The sequence below is a fragment of the Physeter macrocephalus genome, chromosome 2 (genome assembly GCF_002837175.3).
Source record: "Physeter macrocephalus isolate SW-GA chromosome 2, ASM283717v5, whole genome shotgun sequence".
Taxonomy (NCBI): Eukaryota; Metazoa; Chordata; class Mammalia; order Artiodactyla; family Physeteridae; genus Physeter; species Physeter macrocephalus.
Genome location: NC_041215.1, coordinates 19644639 through 19667086, shown reverse-complemented (window position 1 = coordinate 19667086; position 22448 = coordinate 19644639). Strand labels below are relative to the sequence as shown.

The following is a 22448-nucleotide window of genomic DNA, read 5'->3' as shown; positions in this document are numbered from 1 at the left end:
CCCCCCCATTTTTTGGGGCCACACCACGTGGCTTGTGGGATCTCAGTTCAGGGATTGAACCTGGGCCACAGCAGTGAAAGCCCAGGATCCTAACCACTAGGCCACCAGGGAACTCCCTAAAACGAGACTCCTTAACCGTGGTTTCCTTTTGTCTCCTCTGTTGGTGAGATGGCACTCGGACCAGGAAGGATCAGAGAAAACACATTAAGAACGGCATCGAAGCTCCATGCAGGACGAGGGACGTGTAGCTGACCTCTGCTCCTCAGTACCCGGCACATGACCGTCCAGGGACACAGATGGCACCAACTAAAGTCACCAGATCGGACGTTTGCGTCAGACACGGAGACAGTTGGCTGAGCCTGTGTGGAGTGCCTTTGGGGAGCCGGGGAGGGCAGAGTGACAGAAAACAACAGAAGGGCAAAGCGATCCTGATTGGAAAAGAGGAAGGAAGTTGATCTTACAAACGCGATGTCAATCTCTGGCAAAAGATGGCTTATGGGCTTTGGGGATGGGAAATAGGCCGTGAATCCTGGGTTTCCCGTTTCCTGGAACAAATCAAGACTAAACTCTGAGAGGTGTGCTTTGCAGCCCTACAGGAGGGTAGACAGAGAGAAGGTGTTTATAGCCACTACAGCAAATGGGTCGCTAATCCTCGTGGCTCTGGGCACAGTGGGGAGACAGAGTGGATACAGGCCCCTGGGGTATCAGCTAGGTGCTGGCTGAATCCCTCATGACATCCTTGTAAATTCCAGGGGGTATTAAGAACCGATGAGTGCAGGTTGGGCGGCTTTCAAATTTACTGGGCATCCACACTCCAGCTTGGTAAGGGACCGATCTTACGTAGAAGAGGGTCTCTAGTGGAATGCCAAAGGGCTCTGTCCTCGGTCTTGCCTGAGATGAGACCATAGGAGGCTCGCTTATCAAATTCACAGATGACGTGGAGCAGAGAAGCTGCCCCAGATTTTGTCTGGAAATAAAGACAGAGAGATGAATTAACACAAAGCTTTGCTTTTTGGGGAGGGGCCGCCCCGCGTGGCATGCGGGATCCCCGACCACTGATCGAACCTGGGCCCCCTCGGCAGTGGAAGTGCCGAGTCCTAACCACTGGACCGCCAGGGAATTCCCAAACACAAAACCATCTTGATAGGCTACTATGGAGGAAATATCAAGAGATTCAGCAAAGATGGGGGGCATGGGAGGTTCCCACCTGCAGCAGCAGCACAGGTGAGAAAACCAAAGGGGCTTTTGGTGCCTGCAGGCAGGCTCAATAAACCAACAGTGTGGTGCACACAGGGCTGAGTCATCTTAGGTCACAGCAGTATCAGTGCGATAACCAGAGCTAGGAGGGCCAAACTGCTGGCCGGCCAAGCCTGCCCTGAAGTTTATCTAGGGCCTGGGCCAAGTTCAGTGAGTTCATTGGCCGGAAGTGGCACCTAGAAAGCTGTGTTCTAATAAGTACCATGGAGGGTCAGATGTAGGTGGACTGAGGCCCCCACGAGGGCCAACTCGGGCTGAGTGGGGTGTGCCCTGGAGAGTTTATAGAACTACCGAGGGGTCCCAGCCGTGACTTGAGAGGAAGGGGCCGAAGGATGGGGGTGATGCTTGGAGGAAAGGAAGTCCAGGATGGCGGTCCCCATGAACGGCTGGCTCATGGGCGGGCGTGGAAGTGGGCTCTCCTGAGGGGGCTCCCCTATGTAACAGGTGACGTTAACGCGGACGAAGGATTTCTAGTTTTCCATAATAATTAAATAGCGACCGCCTGGGATTTCACAAACCAGACAGAACCACTGCTCCTGTTGTAGCACATTCCTTTCCATTCTTATTTCTGTTCATTTCAATGAGGTCACACGGTCGCCAACCATCAACCATTTCTGACCTACAGAAACGACCCTTTCCCACAGTTTGACCTAATACATGGGTGAGCTCCTGCCCAAACTTAATTTCACATCCTGCTTTTCTATTTAAGATGTGTCATAAACATTCTGCCAGCCTGTCAAATATATTGTGTAAAGCTTTTACAACAGCTTTCTTATGGAAATCTTTTGCAATGGCTGTAAAATCACTTATTAAACACGACCATTCCTCTAATGTCGTGTTCTTGAGGTATTTCCAACGTTTCCCGTGGTTGTAAATTAAACTGTGATGGACATCTGCGTGACATACTTCATCAGCAATGGATACTCTCCTGGGATAAATTCTTAGCAGCTGGGTCCCCCACCCCTTGTTTCCACAGTCCATCTTCCCCCACCATAGCACAGACTGTCTGGAAGCTTCCTGAGAGCAGGCCGCTGTCCGGTCAAGCGCTGTATCCCCAGCTGCTGGGGAGCTTAGTGGGTTGCACTCTGCAAGCAGGGTTGAGGGTCTGGATTCTCAAGATACTTTAGATCCACTCAAAAGAGCACTTCAGCGGGCAGGGGGGAGGGATAAATTGGGAGATTGGGACTGACATAGACACACTACTATATATAAAATAGATAACTAATAAGGACCTACTGCATAGCACAGGGAACTCTACTCAGTACTCTGTAATGACCCATACGGGAAAAGAATCTAAAAGAGTGGATATAGGTATATGTATAACTGATTCACTTTGGTGTACAGCAGAAACTAACAATGTTGTAAATCAACTAGACTCCAATAAAAATTAAAAAATAATTTTAAAAAGAGCTCTGCTGAGCACGTGGCCTGCCCCCACCAGGGAACTTGGACTTGACACACTTCCCAGGAGAGGTGGCTTCCCCTCCGCCCACACTCATTCTCCCACTGCATTGTCCCCGGGGCCCCTCCCCGTGCTCTTCGGGAGCCTCCTCCCCTCTGTGCAGGGCCCTCCCTCCGTGCCAGCGGGACAAGTCCTGGCCGTTTAGCCAAGGCTGTGACCTCCTTGGCTGGCTGCCCATCCAGACTTGCCACCCCAGTCCCTCTCCACCTGCTGCCTGTGCGGCTTCCCACACACCTGATCGGCGTCCCCATGGCTTTGGTATAAAGTCCTAACTCCCTGGCCTCCTTGTGCCGGACTCTCCAGGGTTCGGGCCCCTCCCAGGCCTCACCTCTTGCCACCAATTGCACCCTGTACCCCAACTGTGCTGTCAGGCAGCACTGGGGAGCCCTGGAGTCCCTGGGGGCCCTGGCCCAGGTGCCCCTTTGCTCGGCCAGCTTTGAGGCCAGGTCAGAGTCTCTCTGGGTTGCCCTGCCCTGCTCCCCACCCTCATGGTCTAGGCCTTCCGGTGCGCGTCCGTTACCTGCCCCCCACCCCCCTACACACACTGCTTTCATCTCATTGCCTCAGGCCCCATCAAACCTTGACCTCGTCAGGGTGAGGGTCGTGTGTCACTCATATCTGTGTGACATCACCGGCCATCTCTGTGCTCATGGCACAGGTACACAGAAAGACATGGTCCCTGCCAGGAAGGTCAAGGGCAGACACCCAACGGTGAGGCCTGCAGGGGTCGGGTGCGAGCCCGTCCTTGGCTATTTCACTTTAAAGACAACATGTCACCTTTCCACTTAAGAAACAAAAAAATCTCCACGGAACAGACTGGGCTCTGCTGGAAGGTGGGGGAACGAAATGAGGGTCTGTCAACCCTCACGGCTCCTCTCTTGATGAACTCCCTGCCCCCCGCCCCGCCCCCGCCCCAGAACCTTATGCACTTTCTCACCCTCAGACCTGTCGTTTACTGAGCCAGCATCACCCCGACAGGACCTGTCCCGTCCTGTGCGCCCTGAAAGCTGACCTCCCCCTGCCCAAGCCCACTCTTCTCCTGGGGTCTCCGTGGCCCTCTTGCTACCCTGGCTGACTTCATGAGGACAGCTCTCCTCCTCTGCACGGTGCCCAGAGACATTCCCACCCTTGGGAACTGGGCAGACACAACTGCCCTTGGCCCCAGAGGGTGGGCTCTCCTGGCAGAGTTTATTTATTTTTATTTATTTTTATTTATTTATTTAGGCCACACTGTGTGGCTTGTGGGATCTTAGTTCCCCGACCAGGTATCAAACCCACACCCCTGGCAGTGAAAGCACGGAGTCCTAACCACTGGACCGCCAGGGAACTCCCTCCTGGCAGGTTTTAAAGTTCTGTGTCTGCAAGCAGGCCAGATGGAACCCCATTACCCGTCTGGAGGTGGGGTGATGGGCCAGGTGGCCTCTAGCTTGTCAGGGGAAAGGTGAGGGTGGGGCCGTGGGTGGTCTCAGCTCTAACCCCCCAGATCAGGACCCGGTCTCCCTCCGGCTCCTCCAGCCCCAGAGTTCTGAGAGAGGCAGAAGGGCTCTTCAGAACCTTTCCACACTGCGAGGTGACCTCTGATTAAAAAGTTCTGATGGCACACTAAGGAAAAACTCAGATGCGTGGGGAGAAACCACACCCCTCCATGAAAACTGTTCGAAGCTGCTTTTTCTGCCGGGACATCTAAGAGTCACGGACGCTTCATGGCACAAAATATACGCTAACTGGAACTATTCATGTGAGACCTTTATCCGGGCAGAAATGGGCCAATCCGTCCCCACGATCCCTCAAGCAGTCTAGCATAATTTCGGTGACACGATGTGTAGAAAAATAGTACTCTGATTTTGCATAAGGGAAAAAATGAGGTTGGCATGGGACAGTCAGGCAGAGAGCTAGATTTTAGTGCCCAAATCACTAGATGTCAATTAAGTAGCTGGTGTACTGCCTAGGAGTGAATTCTTAGTGAGTGTTTTTTTTAAAAATAAATTTATTTATTTATTATTTATGTTTGGCTGCATTGGGTCTTCGCTGCTGCGTGCGGCTTTCTCTAGCTGCGGCCAGCAGGGGCTACTCCTCACCGCAGTGCATGGGCCTCTCACTGCGGTGGCCTCTCCCGCTGCAGAGCTTGGGCTCCAGCCGCACGGGCCTCGGTAGCTGTGGCCTGCGGGCTGTAGAGCACAGGCTCAGTAGCTGTGGCTCGCGGGCTCTAGGCGAGCAGGCTCAGTAGTTGTGGCGCACGGGCTCAGTTGCTCCGCGGCATGTGGGACCTTCCTGGACCAGGGCTCGAACCCATGTCCCCACACTGGCAGGCGGACTCCCAACCACTGCGCCACCAGGGAAGTCCTTAGCGAGTGTTCTTAATAAACCTTAACCTCAAAGGTTTTTTTTTTTTTTGGGGGGGGGGCGGGCACTGGCTTAATTAGTCCATCGATAAATAAGGCACATCTCTGATTAATATCTAATGCCAAGATGGCGTTTCTCTAAATTATTCTTCTTTAATAAAGATAAGAACTGAGGCAAAATGCCAGTGGTGAGTCATCTTAGGGGCAAAAAAAAGAACAAAGTGGAACATTCTTGGGCATAAATCCAGCCGGCTGCATATTATGGTCCTGAAGAACAAATGTGGTACAAACTCTTCACCTGCAAAGATTCCTGGATGATAAGAAACGACCCTCATGAAACACTGGTAAGGGCTCATGAAAAAATGTCACCTATGTCACTGTTACCTGAATTGGATCCCTCAATTAATAGTATAGGAGTGAACCTAAAAAAATTTTTAAAGGAAAAATTAAAAGAAAATGAAAATTGGCCAATATTCTTGCCATCATTTACAAATGTCACTGTGCCCCAATCTTTATTTGCCCGGGTGTATACGATGATAGTTGTCATCACGGTGAATATACCAACATTCCACGTTTTGCATGCTGCTGTGGTCTTTTTAAGTATTGCTTTTTTTTTTTTTTTTTTTGTGGTATGCAGGCCTCCCTCTGCTGCGGCCTCTCCCGTTGCGGAGCACAGGCTCCGGACGCGCAGGCCCAGCGGCCATGGCTCACGGACCCAGCCGCTCCGCGGCATGTGGGATCTTCCCAGACCGGGGCGCGAACCCGGTTCCCCTGCATCGGCAGGCGGACTCTCAACCACTGCGCCACCAGGGAAGCCCGTAAGTATTGCTTTAATCATTTCCCTGTTGTCAGATGTCAGATGTATGCATTCCAATCACACACACACACACACACACACACACACACACACATCTCAAAGGGACAGAATTGCGGAGGCAAAGGTTAGAAATGCTTTATGATTTTAGATATGCATCACCAAACTGCTTTTTCAAATGACTGTACCGACAAGGACAGCCCTGCAGGAAAACAGGGGTAAAGAAAGAAAATCCTGGGAGGTGATACAACAAAATGACAACTAACTGTAGTTGCAAGGGATTTTGGGTGTTTTTCCCCATTTTTCTATTTTCCAAATTTTCTGCAATGGTCATATGACATTTATAATTTTTAAAAAAAAGTTAATGCTAGGAAGCTGGGTGCAGGGTATGTGGGAACTCTCTGCACGATCTTTTTTCTTTTTGGCTGCGCCACGCGGCTTACAGGATCCTAATTCCCTGACCAGGGATCGAACCTGGGTCCCAGCAGTGAAAGCATCAAGTCCCAGCCACTGGACTGCCAGGGAATACCTGCATGATCTTTCTTTTTTAACCCTTCGTAAACCTAAAATTATTTCAAAGGATTCAGCAGTTGGATGGCCGGAGGTTTCTTTAAATTTCTGATTAAATGGAAATTAGAGAGCAGAGTCTCTACCATAGGTCTGGTTTCAAGAAACATGACAAATTTCCATCGGTGGAAAGGCTGTTGGATCTACACCAAAAGACAGGCAAATAAAAGTACATTTATCTACTTTAAGCTAACTACTGAAGGCATATGACTTTTAAAAATAAATGCTGGCCTTTTGTGATGAGTTGCTCATCTCTGAGTGCTCACAGGCTGGAGGTGAGGCCTTGGGCTGGGCTCGATCCTCCCGCGGGCAGCCACCTATCATGCAGTGTGTGGAGTTCAGAAAACCCACACTGACAAGGTAAGGACCACCAGGGCAGGCTCTGCCCCAGATTTCCCGTGTGACTCATTCATGTCCCACAAGAACCTGTCCTCCTCCAGCTGGCTGGTCCAGAGCATGGGGAAAAGCTGGGGTGGCTCCTTAGAATGAGGAGTCCTGAGTGAAAAGTGGCTTGGAGGAGCAAGGGTCGGGAGAGTAAGACCCGGAGACAGATGCCTGTCCTGCAGCAGGCATGGCAGGGCCTCCAATTCAGGGCAAGGGTGTGCTCCCGAGACAGGCTGGGGATGGGGAGCTCCCTGCACAGTGGCTGGGGATCCCAGGCTGCAGATGCCCCTGGGGTGCAGGGGACAATCGTGGTTGGAGAGAAGACATACCTGCAGGGCGGAAGTGAAGGGGAAGGTCAAGGAGGCCCAATCTGGGAGGTTTCTGCACCCACTCGTGCACTAGTTACGTCCATAAAGTTGTTGCGGGCACTGAGTTAGTGGATACCGAGCCGTTGCTTCTAGGGCAAATCTGGGGTTAGATTCCAAGAGCCTCTGGTCATATTTTCATCAACTCATTAATACAGAACCTTGTGTGATGTGTGTTTCTGTCGAAAGGTGACTTACTGAATATATATCGCTGATTCATTAACACTGAACTCGTGGCCAACAGCTCTGTAACTCACAGAGCTCAGGGAACACACGTGTTTTCCCCAAGAGGGAGCATCGCAGCCTCCCTGGGCTTAGGACACTAGACAGCGCTTCAGCCCTAGGCTTGGGGGCCATTTTCAAAACAGCGAAATTGCCAACAGAAAGCACAAGAATGCAGAAAATGTGGCACTAAATACACCACAAAAAGGATGCTTGTTTACAGAACAAGCTGAGACGGGGGAAGGCGGGAAGGGGAAGGCGGGAAGGCGGAGTGTGCAGTTCAACCTCAGCCAGGAACGCGCTGTTGAATGGCGGAGAAAGCTCTGTGAGCACTGACTTGGGGGGATTACAGATAAACTTTAGCCAGTAGGCGAATTCGTGAAAACAGAATCCACAAATAATGAGGAGGGTACTGCATATTCATGTTTTACTTAGGAAACTCCACGCAGGTGGGGATCTCTGTGTTGTCGGTTATGGGCACAGGGCCTGGTGCAGGGTGGATGCCCAATAAATATTTGCTTGGGGGAGGGAGAGAGAGAGGCAGGGAAGTAAGGGAGGTGCCTGGTCTGGGGTTTGGAAGAGGAGAAACGAGGAGAAACAAAGTGGGGTGGGGGGGCAGTCGGGGAGGGGATGCCTTGTGCGCAGCGGTTCTGTGGTGGGCCTTAGGCGGCCCCTGGGGGTCATACTTTATCCTTGAAACTGAAGCTACAGAAAGGCTTATGCATGAGGTTATTAGTTCAGATTTGCCTATGGAAGTAGCGGATGCGACCGGGCAGCAGACTGGAAGGGGCCGAGGGTGGAGGGTGCCAGGACCACTGACCCGGGGGTGGGAGACAGGCAGGGCAGACTTGGGGCGGGGTGGGGGGGAAGCGGTGGCGGGTTTGACCCAAGCTGCTTGGGAGGACTCGGGGTGATGGCAGGTGGCAGCTAGACACAGGAGTGGGGCGCTCAGGAGACAGGTCTAGAAGAGGGATGGAGATTTGGGCAGAGGACGGTACCTGAAGCCAAGGAGTTTACGAGATTCCAGGGCCAGGGAGACTGCTTTGCAGAGCTGCCTGGGGACTGAATGGGACAAGACACGGAAATGAAAGCCCTGAGGGGCCCTGCTTTATTGCAAGTGGTACCGGAACAGGAAAGGGGGGTGAGGAGTAGTTCATCTCAGAACCACTGGTTCAAATTATTATTATTATTATCAACTGAAATCTCTAGGTTGTTTTCTCACAGGCTGTCATTCAGTCCTATTTTCCCATCCTATATTTCCATAGTTGCTTATTTAGACCAGTGGTTGATTCAGATCCCTGGGAGACATCTGGCAGCATCTGGAAACATTTTTGATCATTACTACCAGGGGTTATGGGGGGGGCTCCTGACATCGAGTGGGGCGCCACCAAGGATGCCGCTCAGGATCCCACAACCACGGAGAATCAGCTGGCCCCAAATGTCCACGGCGTCCAGGCCAGGAAATGCCGAGTTAGATCCAGGCATGGGAATCGAAACATTCCTTGCCCCGAAGCCCACCTTGCTGGCTTCAGCTAACTATTTCAGTCACTGAGATTTGGGGGCCTCGATTCTATGACACAGAGATGGAGGCCACCCCTCCAGCTTTGATAAGCAAACTTTCCACATCTTTGCTTTTCTAAATGACACGGCAGGGACTTCCCTGGTGTTCCAGTGGTAAAGAATCTGCCTTCCAATGCAGGGGACGTGGGTTCGATCCCTGGTCAGGGAACTAAAAGCCGGCATGCCGCAACGAAGACCAGACACAGCCAAAATAAATTAAAAAAAAAAAATTACACGGTAAATGACTGGTAGACAGAGCAGAGGATGGAACCCGGGGGGGGCGATCTCCCTCTAATTAACGCCGTTTGGGAACTTTCATCCAACTAGTTATAAGCCTGGCTAAATGGTGATTAGCTCAGAATTATCTTAACATCTCTGTGTGCTTCTCACTTCTGCCCCCAAGAATGATGTCCAGGACCCGATCTGACGCTTCCCATCTCCCCACGTTCCACCCCGTTTTCCTGGTCTACTGACTAGACGGTCACCTGCCAGAAGAGGAAATGAGGCTGATGTGACACCATTTCTTCCTAATGATTCATGCTGGCTTTCAGGCTCATGACTTCAGCTTTGATAACCCACTCTTCTGGGGGACAGGGGGATGACAGCAGGTTGGCTGGTCTCTAGTTGGGAGACTGCCCTGGGCCAATTCTTCTGCTTCCTTCCCAGGCCTGGGACGATAGTTACCGACACCAGTCTTCTGGTAGAATGCATGGAGATGTCAGAGGTCACTGGTATCTAAGACTTGCTTTTAAGTTCTCACAGCCCTCTGGTGTCAGATGCAGTGAGTGTAGAGAAGTCTTACCATTTAACGATTAAAAAACAAACAATGTGATTCAAAAATGGGCACAGGGTGTGAATAGACATCTCCCTAAAGAAGATACAGAAATGGCCAATAAGCACGTGAAAAGATGCTCAACATCCTTACTGCTAGGAAAATGCAAATCAAAACCACAATGAGATGCCACTTCACACCCACTAGGATGGTACAATGGAAAGTAACAAGGGTTGGTGAGGATGTAGAGGAACTAGAATCCTCATATGTTGCTGGTGGGAATGCAAAACGGTGCGGTTGCTATGGAAAAGTGTGGCAGTTCCTCAGAAAAGTCAAACACAGAATTACCATATGAGCCAACAATTCCACTTCTGGGTATGGACCCAAAAGAACTGAAAGCAGGGACTCACATAGATATTTGCACACCCATGCTCACAGCAGCATGATTCACAACACTCAAAAGGTGGAAGCAGCCCAAGTGTCCACTGACAGATGAATGGATACACAAGATGTGACATATCCGTAAAATGTAATATTATCCAGCCTTAAAAAGGAAGGAAGTTCTCACACCTGCTACACCTGGGTGAGGACTTCATGCTCCGTGAAATAAGCCAGTCACAAGAGGACAAACACTGCATGATTTCACATGTACGAGGGACTTAGTGTAGTCAAATTCTTAGAGACAGAAAGTAGAATGGTGGGGGACAGGGGGCTGGGGAGTCAGTGTTTAATGGGGACGGAATTGGGGAAGATGAGAAAGTCCAGGAGATGGGTGGAGGGGATGGATGCACAGCAATGTGAACCTATACTTAAAAATGGTTAAATGTTTTCTTTAGAAAAAAAAAAAGCACAGCTAGAGCTGTAGGAGACTTGACCTGCGGAACGAACATCTGCTGCTCAACCATCGTGGATTTCAACTTCCTCCCATGGACCTGACATCTCCGGGACAGAAGACAGACTCAAACAGCACCTAAGAACTTCATTCCTCCTTCTCTACTGACAGCTGTCCTGCGTGATGGATGGGACCCTGAGAGCTCCGTTGAGGAACTGGTTCCGACACCCAGGGACCCCCACAGTGCTCTGTAAGTGGCCTGGAAGGCACCCCGTAGTGCTCACTCCTCAGAGCTCCCTTAGAATTTGACAAGGATGGTTCATGGAAATAAGGGGAAAAAAATGCTCCATTTAGTGTTTTGAACCCTTCCGATGAACAAGTTTAACCACGGCATGGGGGGGAGTGGGGGAGGCGGGGGTGTCCCTGGAACTTTTTACCAAGAGTAAACTAGTAATTACCATACGATCCAGCAATTCCACTCCTGGGCATATATCCAGAGAAAAGTCTAATTCGAAAAGATCCATGCACCCCAATGTTCACAGCAGCACTATTTACAAATAACCAAGACATGGAAGCAACCCAAGTGCTCTTCAACAGATGAATGGATAAAGAAGATGTGAGATATATATATATACATATATATATATATATATATATATATATATAGAGAGAGAGAGAGAGAGAGAGAGGGAGAGATACACACACACATACACACATATGAAACAGAATATTACTCAGTCATAAAGAAGAATGAAATAATGCCCTTTGCAGCAACATGGATGGACCTAGAGATTGTCATACTAAGTGAAGTAAGCCAGACAGAGAAAGACGAATATCATATGATATCACTTACGTGTGGAATCTAAAAAAATGATACAAGTGATCTAATTTACAAAACAGAAACAGACTCACAGACATAGAAAACAAACTTATGGTTACCAAAGGTGAGACTGGGGGGGAAGGAGAGATAAATTAGGAGTTTGGGATTCACATATACACACTGCTAATATGGAAACCAGGTAAATAACAAAGACCTACTGTATAGCACTGGGAACTATACTCGATATCTTGTAATAATCCATAATGGAAAAGAATCTGAAAAAGAATACACACATACACACACACACACACACACACACACACATATATTTCTGAATCACTTTGCTGTACACCTGAAACTAACACAATATTGTAAATTAACTATACTTCAATTAAAAAGAAATTCTATAGTGATTAAAAAAAAAAAAAGAGTAAACTAGTAAGAATCACACCTAAAGGATGACACTGACCACCAACGGAAATGGCCATCCAACATGAGGTTGAAAAAGGGCAAATCTGGTCGGGAGGACAGACGTATGACCTTGACACTTTGGTATGAACACAGCTGGGAAAGCACATGAGGAAGACACCCCTGCACTGTCCAGGCTTGTCACAGAGCTTATCCACTCCCCTTTGCTCCATTTCACATTACTTTCTGGTGTCAGGAAGGAGGCACCTTCAGTCTCATCCACAGGGAGTTCACATCCTAAGAAAGCATATGCCTCGTGGGTAAGTATTTTTCGTCCCTCTGAGTACAAGGCCAGATAGTTGTACTGGCCCCAGCAAAACCATTCCACCCCCTTAGGCCCCGCCAGGAAGGGCAGCCAGCTTTTCATCATTGGCGTGTTTTAAACAATTATGTTAATTCAACTGACTGTCCAGAAATCAAAATGACATGACTGAAAAACATTTTAATGGAAACAGATGATTTTGAAAAGATTAATTCAGGTGTAGCTACTACACACCTGAAATCTTCCAGAAAACCCCAACTGGCCTTATTATATATTATTACTATTTTAAAAACCTTTAACGCAGGAAACACAGAGCAAATGTTAGCAGAGGTGGCTGGAAGGAGGGCAGAGGAAATCAAACACTTGACAGAGGCCAGTGGGTTTCTCTTTCAGCAGATAAAAAGCATTCTGTTAAAGGCGGAAGGGAGGAAAGAAAAACTTGCACCTACAATGCCAGGGGAAAAAAAACACCAAAACCTGTTTGCTTGCAACGGCCTGGGAAATTATTCAAGGGCACTGCATTTCTGTCAAAAGACAACCAAAATGGTGTGAGGGGTAGGTGAGGCTTAGCAAGACCCTCCATGGGGAGTTCCCAGTGCAAACTCACATCTGCGAGGAACTCCTGTCCCCCCTGCACCTGTGTCCCTCACCAAATTTACAAGATCAAGGTCATGGGCCTAGAAAGAGAACAGGAAAAGTCATGAGTCTATTGTAGAGGGTGGCAGACTCTGGCCTGTGGGCCAGCCACCTGTTTTTGTAAATAAAGTTTTACTGACTCCCAGCCAGGCCCACTTGTTTCCGCGTAGTCTGGGGCTGCTTTAGCAGGTTGGGTAGCTGTGACCGAGGCTGTGTGACCTGCAGAGACTATAATATATACTATCGGGCTCTTTACGGAAAAAGTCTGCTGAGCCCTGGTCTACTGTATCTAATTGGTTTGTTTTGGAAACGAGGGCCTATTCCCAACAATCAAGATGCACCCAACAGGGTTCATGGGGCATGGGAAGCTTCCATTTTTAATCCCCGACACACACACAAGGGAATGGAATAAAGGAAGCAGCGAAGTGGCTTAACTTTGTGGAGTCGTTACTGAATTCTACAGCCCTGAAATAGTCCATGCTGGTAGCAAACAGGTATGAGGTGGGTTTCTGAGCATCTCAAGATCCTCACCATCTTAAGAATGCCAGCTCTAACCAGCTCCTATATTAGGAAAATTCCAGAACCTTGCAAAACCTTCATTAGTATTCCTTTTAGTGCTGCAACGGTGTGAGCACGAATATATTTTAATATATCTCATGTCTCAAGGTCAGGAAGAAAACACTCGCGTGTACTTATGTAAGCTAGGTGCAGGGCTAGGCAGACGGAACATTTTTTTCCCTCTCTAAGGTACAAGAGTTTTGTATTTGATGAGGGTGGTATTTGAACGCATGGAGAAGGAGCAGATTATTCAGAGCACAGGCAAATAGCCAAACATTTTGACCCACTGTAATATATTAGGCACCTATTTACACTTTATAGCAAATTATATTCACAGAGGATTCAGATTTAGAAGCTTCCAAGCAAGGAACTAGTTCTCCTTAAGATCTCCTCTTTCCTTTTCTTACTTACTGGGTTCCTGAGAGTGAGCCGAAGTTCAACACTTAACTTTAAAATACCTGAAAATTACAATGTGTTCTAAAGAATGTAAGAATGAAGTACTAATAACCCCTGTAAACTTGTTCTCATTTACAAGTCACTGGAAATAGAAAGTTGCTGAGGCGGGTGGAATAGGGTCCCCCCCAGATTCATGTCCACCCGGAACCTCAGAATGTGGCCTTATTTGGAAATGGGGTCTTTGCAGATGTAATCAAGTCAAGGATCTCAAGATGAGATCATCCTGGATTTAGGGTGGGCCCTCCTAGATCCAAAGGACGGTGTCTTTATAAGGGGAAGAAGAGGGAGATTTGGATGCAGAGAGACACACCAACAGAGACAGACAGACACACAGAGAGGAGAAGGCCATGTGAAGATGGAGGCTGGGGCTTCCCTGGTGGTGCAGTGGTTAAGAATCCGCCTGCCAATGCAGGGGACACGGGTTCGAGCCCTGGTCCGGGAAGATCCCATATGCTGTGGAGCAAATAAGCCCGTGCGCCACAACTACTGAGCCTGCGCTCTAGAGCCTGCGAGCCACAACTATTGAGCCCATGTGCCACAACTACTGAGCCTGCGTTTCACAACTACTGAGCCTATGTGCCTAGAGCCTGTGCTCTGCAACAAGAGAAGCCACCGCAATGAGAAGCCCGCGCACTGCAACGAAGAGTAGCCCCTGCTTGCCACAACTAGAGAAAAACCGCATGCAGCGACGAAGACTCAACACAGCCAAAAATAAAAATAAATAAAATAAATTTATTTTAAAAAAAAAGATGGAGGCAGAAAGATGGATAAACAACAAGGTCCTACTGTATAACACAGGAAACTATATTCAATATCCTGTGATAAACCATAAAGGAAAAGAATATGAAAAAGAATTATATATATGTATAACTGAATCACTTTCCTGTACAGTAGAAATTAATACAACATTGTAAATCAACTATATTTCAATTAAAAAAAAAAAAAAAAGATGGCCAAAGCCAAAGATCACCTCTGGCCACCTCTAGAAGCTGAAAGAGTCCATCAAAAGGAAGGATCCTTCCCTAAAGCCTTCTGAAGAAGAAAGGCCCTGCAGACACCTTGATTTCAGACTTCTGGTCTCCAGAACCATGAAAGAATATATTTCTGTCATTTTATGTTTTTTTTGTTTGTTTGTTTGTTTGTTTTTATGGTACGCGGGCCTCTCACTGTTGTGGCCTCTCCCGTGGCGGAGGACAGGCTCCGGACGCGCAAGCTCAGCGGCCATGGCTCACGGGCCCCGCCGCTCCGCGGCATGTGGGATCCTCCCAGACCGGGGCACGAACCCGTGTCCCCTGCATCGGCAGGCAGACTCTCAACCACTGCGCCACCAGGGAAGCCCTATTTCTGTCATTTTAAACCACCCATTTTGTAGTCATTTGTTACAGTAACCCTAGGAAACTAATGCAGTTCCTCAAAAGTCAGAGTTACTGTGTCACCAAGTGCTTCATCCTTTTCTAAACATTTTTTTACCGTCTGGTGCACTGGGACCCCGGGGTGGCATTCTGACATTGAGGACCAGTTGAGGACCAGGTCCATTCATGAGTTGGGAAGACAGCTTATAATAAAATAGAATAGAAACTACCAGAGTAAAACTTTGGATCCCATGGTGTGTGTGTGTGTGTGTGTGTGTGTGTCTGTGCACGTGTGCGCATGCTTATGGCATCACTGTGTAAAATGTTAGTTTTCATTATGATCGTGGTCAAAACCAAACACACAATAGTGTTCCAGAAGCCCCCATATCCAGGCCCATCTACAAGGCGAACCTTCCAGACCAACGGAAAGCAACCCCAGTTTTTAAAAATCTCCAGGGACAGTGTTTAGTTTTACCACCTAGAAGGCCTTCAGATTTCACCTTAACTCCGTTTCTGCTTTTTGTTTGTTTGTTTGTTTATCTTTTGGCCTTGCCTTGCAGCATGTGGCTTCTTAGTTCCCCGACCAGGGATGGAACCCGCACCCCCTGCAGTGGAAGCGTGGTGTCTTAACCACTGGACCGCCAGGGAATTCCCTCTGCTTATTGACTAGAGATCAGTTGTCCAGGCAAAATCCATAGAGACAGGAAACAGATTTGTGCCTGGGGACAGGGAAATGGGGGGTGACTGCTAACGAGCAGGAGATTTCCTTTTCCAGTGATGAGAATGTTCTGGAATTAGTGGTGATGGTTGCACAACTCTGTGACTATATTAAAAACCACCGACTCATACACTTTAAAAGGGTGAATGCTATGGTATATGAATTATAATATCCCAATTTAAGAAAGCAGCAGCAGAATGGCTGACCCTGTGGATGGCAGAGCTCTCCCCAGCAGGTGGGGAAGCTGGGGGCCTTCCGCTTTGATCAGAGCTCTGGGAATATTCTAGAAGAGGGAGAAACACCACAGGGAAGGTTTTAGCTTCCTGATCATAAGCGGGGAGGGGGTGCGGGGGGAACCTGGTGACAAATTTAGAAGCACTGATTTACCAGGTGTGACTTATAATTGGGCCTCGGATTTCTGGAGTAGACCACTGTGGTTGTACTTCGTGTAAGAAAAAAACTATATATATATATATATATGTAGCTATGTATTTGTTCTGAAAGAAGTTATTTTTTAAAAAAAAAGCAAAGTTGTGTTCACTGTTGTAACCCTAGGACCTGGTTCACAGAGGGTGCCAGGTAATAATCTGCTGGATGAATGAATGAATGACTGAACGAACACACCCAAACACTGCAGGAGCACTCCATACGCAATGACAACCCTAGGAAATAAGGAGTGGTATTATGTTTCTAATTTGATAGACAGGAAACAGAGGATTAGAGAGTTTTAGTTGCACCTCCAATATCACGGAAGCAGACCTGGGCTCCCTGCTGCCACCTCTTGCGTTCACGGTGCTCACGGCTATGTGTGCAGAGAAGGGGCTGCAGGGCAGGTCAGCGTAGGTGGGGTGACAGCGGCTTGCTGGGGAATGTTAAAAAGCCTGGAATGGGGCTTCCCTGGTGGCGCAGTGGTTGAGAGTCCGCCTGCCGATGCAGGGGACGCGGGTTCGTGCCCCGGTCCGGGAAGATCCCACGTGCCGCGGAGCGGCTGGGCCCGTGAGCCATGGCCGCTGAGCCTGCGCGTCCGGAGCCTGTGCTCCGCGGCGTGAGAGGCCACAGCAGTGAGAGGCCCGCGTACCGCAAAAAAAAATTTTTTTAAAGCCTGTAATGTTAGAAGCTTCCGTGGTAGAAGGACAGACAGAAAGGGAAATGAGATGGCGCAGGGGTGTGCATAGGAGGCTCCCAAGTCAAATGAGAAGGAAAACCAGGTGCAAGAGTTTCCTATTGCTTCTGTAACAAACTACCACAAACGCTGGCTGAGAACAACACAAACCTATTCTCTTTCGGTTTTGGAGGTCCGAAGTCTAAAACAGGTCAAGGGTTTCCCTGGTGGCACAGTGGTTAAGAATCCGCCTGCCAATGCAGGGGACAAGGGTTTGATCCCTGCTCTGGGAAAATCTCACATGCCGCGGAGCAACTAGGCCCATGCGCCACAATTACTGAGCCTATGCAGCGCAACTACTGAGCCTGCGTGCTGCAACTCCTGAAGCCGGTGCGCCTAGAGCCCGTGATCTGCAACAGAGAAGCCACCGCAATGAGTAGCCACTGCTCGCTGCAACTAGAGAAAGCTCCCGCGCAGCAACGAACGCAGCCATTAAAAAAAATAAAAACAAAATAAAATAAAATGTAACCACCTACAATGCGTTAACCGTATATACTCTAAATTAAACCTTTAGAATATTATTTTTTCAAGATACGATGGCAAATCGGCTGTGTATTTGCTACTTTGAACGTAACCAAAGGCTACTTTAATCTCAGTGGAAACTGTGATTCTACCTAAGAACAAAAGCAAAGAAACGCCAGTTGAATTTAGTTTACACCCAAGGCAATTTTAACCACACACAAAAAAACGAGCATAGCTGCAGGGGTCCTTTCCGAGACCTCCACAAGGACATTATTTTAATCACTCTGCCCCTCCCCCGTCAGCCACATTCCTCCTCCAAAAAAAATTCCTACCCGCCGCTCCAGAGCTGTGACTGGAATTGTTTTGCACCTGGAGAGAGGGTTTTCAAAACAGAGCGGCTCTTCGCCACTTTCAGGGGAAAAGTAAAGTTTAACTAACAAATAAAGAAACAGTGATTGGGCTGGACGTAACAAAGACCTCTGGGCTTAAAATGACTTAGGAGAGCCCCGATGAAAATGTTTATATGAAAGTGTTTAAAAAGTCATCGATGGAATTTGAGGAAATGGAAACAGGACCCAGGATGAGTGAAGAAAAATGGAGACCTTGACACAAGGATCAGAAATATGCTAAACACGTGGAAGGTAAACACCCAGGGAGGCACAGCTGGTTACCACAGCCCTAGTCCCAGGAGCTGGTGACATGGGCAACGGGCCCTGCAGCCAGCTGTAATCGTTACTGTGTGACAAGAATGAAAATTATACCACAGTTTCTGCCAGGAACAAACGTACGTGCCACCACAACTTTCAGCGTGGGGGCATTCTCAAGTCGACTGAAGGAAAAAAGAGAAAGAAAGGAATCAAAGAATCCCTTTCTCCTTTCTCTCAGGTATGCCACTGAAAAGGGACGTAAGCGATACAAACCCCAAACAAGTTACATTTACAAGAATTAAATTTAGTATGCCCGCCAGCTGTATGCTCTTACTAGATTTAGAGCAACCTTTTTTTTTCTTTCCCACTCAAAAGGGCTTGATCCATAGAACTAGCAAGCTATTGATAAAGCATAAAACTCTGACCCAGTCCAAACAACCGAGATGCTCAAACTTTCCAGACTCTTTATTACTTGAAATGTCAACTTAAAAATACAGGCCTGGGATGGAAGGAAGGAAGGAAGGAGGGAAGGAAGGAAGGAAGGAAGGAAGAAATAATGCCACTTGCAGCAACATGGATGAACCTAGAGAATATCATACTAAGCGAAGTAAGTCAGAAAGAGAAAGACAGGGCTTCCTTGGTGGTACAGTGGTTAAGAATCCGCCTGCCAATGCAGGGGACACAGGTTCGAGCCCTGGTCCGGAAAGATCCCACATGCCGCTGAGCAACTAAGCCCGTGCGCCACAACTACTGAGCCTGTGCGCCACACTACTGAGCCGGCGCGCCTAGAGTCCATGCTCTGCAACAAGAGAAGCCACCACAATGAAGCCCGCGCACTGCAATGAAGAGCAGCGCCCGCTCTTCGCAACTAGAGAAAGCCCGTGCGCAGCAACGAAGACCCAACGCAGCCAAAAAAAAATAATAAATAAAATAAACATAAAAAAATCTTACCTATAAAAAAAGACAAATATCGCATATCACTTATATGTGGAATCTAAAAAAAAATGATACAAATGAACTTATCTACGAAGCAGAAATAGACTCACAGACATAGGAAACAAACTTATGGTTTCCAAAGGGGATGGCGGGGGTGGGGGATAAACCAGGAATTTGGGATTAATATATACACACCTGTTGTTTACCTGTTTATATATAAAGCAGGTAAACAACAAGGACTTACTGTATAGCACAGGGAACTATACTCAATATCTTGTAATAACCTATAATGAAAAAGAATCTGAAAAAGAGTATATATAACTGAATCACTTTGCTGTACACTTGAAACTAACACAACTTTGTAAATCAACTGTACTTCAAAAAAATTAAAATTAAAATACAGGCCTGGGGGCATATCATATGCACGGAGTATATAACATTAACTGAGCATTCGCCATATGCTAGGCGCTGTGCCATGCACCTTACACATATGATCCCATCGAATCCCCAACCAATCCTTATTCCTGGTTTAAAGGTGGGGAGACTGAGACTTAGTGGTGGAAACTGGCACCAGAACCCAGATCTGATTTGACACTCAAGCCTGGGCTCTGGACACTTCTCCGTACAGCTCCACAATTACTCATTCACCCGGATACCTGCAAAATCATCCCCAGATCGCCCTTGGCCATAGGGCTGTTCACCTGTGTTGAACTCTCTCTAGTCAACAAGAAGGGACCCGCCCTTCCTCGCTCCTGCCTGGAGTTCTACTCTCCCCGAACGGAGGCAAAAGGGGGAAAAGCTGTGTTCTTCGCTTCTGTGGTAAAACTTCGCGAACACTTTTGACCCCTTGGGCCAGCCATCTCTTCTACCGCTTCGATCTCAACAGAGCACCAGGAAGAAAAGACAAGGAGAAGACAGCTACAACAAACCGTGCAAGGACCAAGGGCCTCTCATTCCTGCACCGCACCATCTAAATTCTCCCACAAGAGAGAAACTGGAGAGAGAACTAAGGAAGACCCAAAGCACATACACTTCGTATGTTTTTGTTATCCCAACGATCAATTGTCAGGAGGCCGTCTGCTCCGCGGAATAAGTGCTGCTCGGAGGCTTCAAGTCCCCCGGTGCTGGGTATTGTTATGGTTATTGCCACATCCCAGGTCCTGCCCCGGGGAGCTCCAGAACCTGGAACCCGTGTCCTTTCCCGGCTGAACCACGGAGGTTGCACCGCCCAAGCGCTGGCGCTCGGACAGAACCGGCGGGCATCGTCTGCACTCTGCATTCGCCAAACACAGCCCACATGCACGGAAGGGGCAGCCTGCACTGCAGGACCCGCCCGCCAGTTTGGACGAGCCCAGGGGGGCCGGGCCCGAGGCCGAGGCAGCCCCGGGGGTCCAGCGCCCGAGGCCCCGACGGCGCATCCCCGGGGCCCGAGCCCCGTTCTCCTCAGCCCCGCCCCGCCGGCCTCACCTCGGTCCCCCGCAGGTCACCCGCCGCCCGCAGCTCCGTTAGTGTCCCGGCCGCCTCTGCCGCCCGGCCTCCCGGGATCCACTGCCGCCCTCAGCCCGGAGCCGGAAGCGGGAAACCGCGCGGGCGAGGTGCGCACGCGCCGCTCCGCCCCCGAGGGCGGACTAGAGGGTGTGGGCCCGGAAGGGGGCGTGGCCACGAGGATCGGTGGGTCCCGGTAACTAAGGACTTGGGTTGAAGCTGAACCTGGGCCCTCAGGCAGGGGTCGTTCGCTCGGGTTTATGCGGGGCGAGGGGACTGAAGAGTATTTGCGAGGAGGGTGAGAGTGATCCTTGAGGGGCGGGTTAGTGGAGCAGGGGGGCGCCTACGGGCGATCCTGAGGGGAAATCCGCGGGGTTGGGGGGCGTTTTGTGGGGTCAACGGGGGCCTGGGTGATTAGCAGGACTGGGAGGGGTTTCCTGGGAGAAGATAGTGGTGCTGGGGGGGCGACTTGGGGAACTGGGGGTGTCTGGAGGCGGGAGTTGGGGTACAGTGGAAGCCTGGGGACATCTAAGGGGGATGAGTCCGGGGGCGAGAAGTGTGAGAGGGGAGAGTACAAGAAATGGAGAGAACAGGTCTGTCTCCTGTGAAGAAGTGGCAGCATAGATTACAGGAAATGAAGATTACAGGTCATGGAAGAATGAGTCATATATCGCTCAAGTGGTCCCAGACACCCCAGCATAGGTACCACCAGATACCCGAAACACATACCGGACACCCAGGCAGATGCCATCAGATACTTGCTTTCAGGCACCCGCAAATAGGTCGGACACCCACGCAGGTCTGTTAACTGCCCCCAAACTATTCAAAATCTGAAAAACATGCCAAATAGCTCAAAAGTACCGGACACCTTCATCCGGGAGCCATCAGATACCCCCAAACAGGTGTTCAGAGTCTGAAACACATGCCAGACACCCCCACACAGATGTTTTTAGACACCTATAGCCATGCCAGATGTCTCTCCAAGTGTCAGCACCCCTCAGGTGCCATCAGCCATCCGGGTCCTGAGGCTTCTTGTCTAACCCAGGTCCCCCATAAGTGGAGGGGGTGGGCAGGAACCAGGAGAGAAGCCAAGCACCTTTCACCTAAGGCCCAAGTTGTTCAACCAGGTCAAGGTCGCCCCAAACCAAACTCACCTCAAAACACACACAATCTGTGGTTGAGAGCTCTCAGTTCAGAAACTGGGTGGCAAAGTCCCCAAGTGACCTGCCTTCACTTTAAGTTTAGGCTTCATGATCAAGAGAGGGAGCATGTCCAGGGAGTTGGAGGGTCCAGGAGTGCAGGAACCCCACCCCAGTTGAGGCCATCAGATACCCCACCCCAGTTGAGGTCAGAAGCCCAGACACAGGTATTTCGAGGTCTCGATGGATCTGTAAATGTCCACTCTCTGAATTGCTATGACTCTTGGACTTTATCCCAAAGGCAATGGGGAGCCATTGAAGAGTCTAAGCAGGAAGAATGGCATGATCCTTATTTCTATAGCCCCCTTGGTTATAGAAACCTTCAGCTTGACAAAGTTCTCCCCTAAAACCTTTTCAAGGGGCCTGTCAGGAAGGAGAGGTATCTCTTGTCTTCCTTTTATCCATCCAGCCATTTTCTGCATTTTATTGAGTGCTTATCATGGGCCAGGGACTCTGCTAAGAGCTAAGGAGCTATATGTCTATAGCTGCATTTCCCAGTCTTGGTACGAATGACGATTGGGGCTGGATAATTCTCTGTCCTCAGGGGCTTCTGGTCTCTTCCCATTAGATGCAAGTAGCACTCCTAGTTCTGACAACCAATAATGTCTCCAGATATTGCCACATGTTCTTTAGGGGGACAAAATGGCCCTTGGCTGACAGCAGTTGGCCTCAGAGACGCTCAGAACTTACAGTCACCTAATGCCGGCTTC

The 22448-nt window shown here is 49.2% G+C and overlaps 1 protein-coding gene and 1 long non-coding RNA gene across 2 annotated transcripts in view; both read right to left on the bottom strand.

Moving 5' to 3' along the window:
- Positions 1 to 22448, bottom strand: part of ARHGEF18 (Rho/Rac guanine nucleotide exchange factor 18) — a gene marked incomplete at its 5' end in the record, with an annotated part of 77082 nt that overhangs the window by 38590 nt on the left and 16044 nt on the right. The window lies entirely within an intron of this gene.
- On the bottom strand, positions 570 to 20633 carry LOC129391649 (uncharacterized). The gene is made up of 2 exons (XR_008616205.1): positions 20522 to 20633; positions 570 to 967 (listed from the first exon to the last, which is right to left on the bottom strand). It is a non-coding gene; the product is annotated as an uncharacterized lncRNA (long non-coding RNA).